The sequence below is a fragment of the Suncus etruscus genome, chromosome 5, assembly GCF_024139225.1.
Source record: "Suncus etruscus isolate mSunEtr1 chromosome 5, mSunEtr1.pri.cur, whole genome shotgun sequence".
NCBI lineage: Eukaryota > Metazoa > Chordata > Mammalia > Eulipotyphla > Soricidae > Suncus > Suncus etruscus.
Genome location: NC_064852.1, coordinates 69,674,689 through 69,679,167, shown reverse-complemented (window position 1 = coordinate 69,679,167; position 4,479 = coordinate 69,674,689). Strand labels below are relative to the sequence as shown.

General features: G+C 33.1%; 1 non-coding gene across 1 annotated transcript; it reads right to left on the bottom strand.

Moving 5' to 3' along the window:
- Window positions 1-2,540: 2,540 nt before the first annotated feature.
- On the bottom strand, window positions 2,541-2,647 carry LOC126010457 (U6 spliceosomal RNA). The gene has a single exon (XR_007496487.1). It is a non-coding gene; the product is annotated as a U6 spliceosomal RNA (small nuclear RNA).
- Between the last annotated feature and the right edge of the window lie 1,832 nt (window positions 2,648-4,479).

Genomic DNA, 4,479 nt, shown 5'->3' with positions numbered 1-4,479 from the left:
TCGTCCCCAACTAACTGCCTCTTGGAGCAGGACCTAGAGGGCTGGGAGGAAGAGGAAAAGTCTTGCCACAGTGCCAAAGCAAGGACTCTCAGACACAGCGGGGGTTCTGTCAGAACAGTTCCATCTTTATTAAGTACTGCAGGGTTTTATTTTATTTTTTATAATGGAAATTTAATTCTAGATCATTTTACTAAAATATGAATTATTTTATTTCTTTTCTTTTTTAATATGTTTATTTAAGCACCATGATTACAAACATGTTTCTACAGCAGGGGTATATATAGAGTAAAGTGATGGACAACTAAGCACAGTGGTCAGAGCTGGCCAAACGGGGTAATTTATAAAATGACAATGCCAGCTGAGCTTCTTAAACTTTAAGGAGAGAAGCATACTTTCTTTACTTTCTCTTTTTTTTTAATAATTTCTTTATTTAAACACTGTGATTATAAACATAATTGTAGTTGGGTTTCAGTCATACCAAGAACACCCCATTTACCCTGTAAAATACCCATCATCAATGCCCCCATTTCTTCCCTCTCCACCCCCTGCCTGTATTTGAGACAGGCTTTTCATACTTTATATATCTTAGTTAAATTTTATTTTTTTAACCCATTGGTGCAGTTGGCTGACATCCTGCCTTTGTAAAAATGTCAAGACTAGATACACAACTTGTGTCTTTCCTTTACTATAGTTAAGTTTTAACAGAGAACATCCTTTACTGAGAGAGGATGGGGCAAGAGATACAAAACTAACATAATGGGAGCTGCACCAGTCATGATTCAATTTTAACAGGCCACATTCTTTTTGTTCAGCAGGGTTAAGGGATGGAGATGCAAGGCTATTGGACAATGTGCCTTCCATATTTCCAATTTCTGTATCATCTCCATGGCCCACTCTTTCTACCTTTAAGGGAAAAATCAAGCTTTCCCTCATACATTAATTAAAGTACTCATTCAATAAATGTTTGTTCTTGTGATATTCCAGACATTTCAATCTTGTATTTGGTTACCTGTATGTTATAGTATTTGTCTTAATAAATACTTTATTGAATGCTGAATAAATTGAGAAATTACAGTAGTCCACTTAGTTTAATACATAAAATCGCATTAAGATTGTCCTTGCTTTCCAACCTAACTTTGGCGCAGTCTTTGTTTACACAGTGTTCAAACCAACTGTACAATCTAGTTAATTATACTTTTCAAATAAGAACATAAAACCAGATAAAAATGATTATTCTCTGTGACATCTATGTATATGAAAGCTTTATGATTTTTCCAAATTATAGTTGTATGCTTCTATGAATACAGTTTCTGAAAGTTATGTTGTCATAGACTGACTCTGCAGTCATGAGCAACCGCTGAAGCAGCTATTTTTCATGGTAAATGGTATTTTCACCTGTACTGATAGCTATTCTCTGCACAATTGCTCAGTTTGACTAGGTGCTTGATTTGATTTGGTCATCTACACAGACATAGAAACTAGATGCATCACCTTCCCACCCTCCCTCACTCCCATATCAAATACTATTGCAGCTGAACAAGGTCATAAGCTTGTCAGGGTGTTGCCAAATACTGGAATTAGCTGCATGGAGACATGGACTGTTAAAAATCTTCATAAATTACCTGGCTGGGAGACATGAAGGGAAAATGGTTACGCAAATTTTGTTTATGTCCTATATATATTTTAGTTCTTCTAAAAAAAAAAAAGAGACTTTTCCTCAGGACTTTCAGTAAAATTTTTAAGCAATGCCTAGTGTTTTATTTATTTTAAACTATGAATCTGGATTTCATATCTAAAGCATCAGACTATGGCATATGTACCTGAATAGAACAAAGCTCATGTATGGATTTTAGGTATCCTTTTAGTTTTTTTTTTTTTTCAAAAAAAGAAGAATGTATTTAGGTGTTATTTTAATTTTTCTTTCTGGCTGTACAATGTTTCTAAACTGGATTACAAGATTATATAATTGGAAACTTGCTGTTTTGCTTTGGTAGGATTATTTTCACATCATTACAATGTTTGTTCATTAATATTAAACTTTCAAATCGAGTTAGTCACATTCAGTTACATAATTCTTGTTCCTTTAACTTTCAATATAAGTCATTTAGATATTTCTCCTTAATCTTAATATTTATATATTTAAATTTTAATTGACAGAGAGGCAAGAATAACTTCTCACTAGCAAGTAAATAATTTATTTGTCCAATTTCAGAAAAAGTATTTTTATGAATAGTGATCATTGATATCAGTAGGAATGTTATTAAAAATCAATAATAGCAATAATATTGTTACTGTGAATCACATTATAACCCTTTATTTCTCACCACATTGTATCACACTTTATAATAGATACCATTTACTTACTTCAACTTGTGTGCCCTATATTTCAATTAACTCAAGGTCAGACTTTCTTGATTCCCTTTGAATGTGTGATAATATATTTTTATCTGCAGGTCACTGCTCCTAGAGTTGTAAACTCTCTTTTTATATAAAACTGTGTTGAATATTAACAAGATGTGGTTTATAATTTCTTTTTTTTTTTAAATATGGAACGCTTCACGAATTTGCGTGTCATCCTTGCGCAGGGGCCATGCTAATCTTCTCTGTATCGTTCCAATTTTAGTATATGTGCTGCCGAAGCGAGCACTTATAATTTCTTTTATACTAGTTTCCTTTATAAATATTTTCTGCTTGCATATGAGTGTTATTCACACTTTTCTTTTAAACAAAATTCTCTTTAGAGTGAAACTATTTGCTTGATTTGGGGGGGGGGGTGTTTGGTTTTGGGGCCATGCCCGGTGACACTCAAGGGTTATTCCTGGCTATGCACTCAGAAATTGCTCCTGGCTTGGGGGACTATATAGGATGCTGGGGATAAAACTGAAGTTCATCATCTGCGTGCAAGGCAAACACCCTATCACTACACTATTTTTCTGGCCCCTGGATTTTTAATAATCATTAGACTTTTACCAAAGAACATAATTTCTTTGTTCAGAATCATTTTCAAACTTGAAATACTCTTGAAAAAGAGAGCCTGCTGTCAGACATTTTTCCCAAGCATTGCTGCTTTAATCTTAGAAATTATAACAAGATATCTCTAAATGTCCTAAAAATTATATTCCATGCTAATTATTTACCTCAGATGTCACCTCTAGGATTTCACTCACCCTTGCAGCTTTTCTTCAAAACATCTTTGGCCTCAAACTTTCAAATGAGGAAATTATTAAAGGTGGTAAAAGTTTTCATCTCATATGTATAAGCTCCAAAGAATACACATAAAAACTTTTTTCTCATTTTATTTTATTTTGCTACAAAACATATGCTCTTTTCTACAATTATTTTTTTGAATTGGAAATGCTTATTGAAATGTAGAAGAAAAAACACACCACAGTGAAGGAACTCAGTAAAGGACTAATTTCCTATAAATTATCTAGTAATTTAAACTAATTAAGTTAGTCAATATTAATATTTGCTCATTTGTCTGCTTTCATATAATTAAAATTTAGAAGAATTATAAATGTTGCAAATATTTAAATACTATTTTTATAATCTAGGAACTGGTCTCTTGAGAAGCAAAAATGCATAAGAATTGCATGACAATATTGTTCTGATAGCTTGAAATTAACTATAAATGAAAATATATATCATTGATAGATTTGGAACAATGTATTTGCATTGTTTACCTTTATATTTTCTAAGATACATAAAAAGCATGAATTATTTTAAAAAGTCATAAAATTTACAAGAGTTTTCTAAAAAAAAAGTATATTTCTTACCAAGTAACTTTATTTCATCCACGCACTTGATCACTTGGTAGTAAAGAAATAATAATGAGTAAAACAATATTACTGCTACAGAGTGAGCCTCAGGCATAGGTGATATAAATCTAATACATGCTTAGAGAAAACTTTGTAATAATCTAAATACCTACTGATAGAGTAACTGCATTTGAATCGAGTATAATTACAAGTAAGTACATATTCTAAATTTTTCCTCAAATCTGCCAGGCAGGTGTTTGCATTAGTCACTGTTAAATTTAATCAGTTTTCTGGATGACAAATTACACGCAAAATAGAGTTACTCATAACAACACATTTTATGATCTCACACACTTCCAGAGGATCAGAAATTAGGTAACAACAGCTTTCTTGGTCGGTTTAGGATGTCTCAAAGCAGAGTCAATGTTTTTTTTTTGTTGTTGTTGTTGTTTTGTTTTATGTTTTTTGTTTTGGTTTTTTGGGCCACACCCGTTTGATGCTTAGGGGTTACTCCTGGCTAAGCACTCATATATTGCCCCTGGCTTGGGGGAACCCTTTGGGACTCGGGGGAGATCTAACAGCAGTCCTTCCTTGGCTAGCCCTTGCAAGGCAGACACCTTACCTCTAGCGCCACCTCTCAGGCCCCAAGAGTCAATGTTCTAAATAGAGTTACTGTTTTAGAATATAGGGTTCAGTCCTGAGAATCCACTTCCAAAGTATC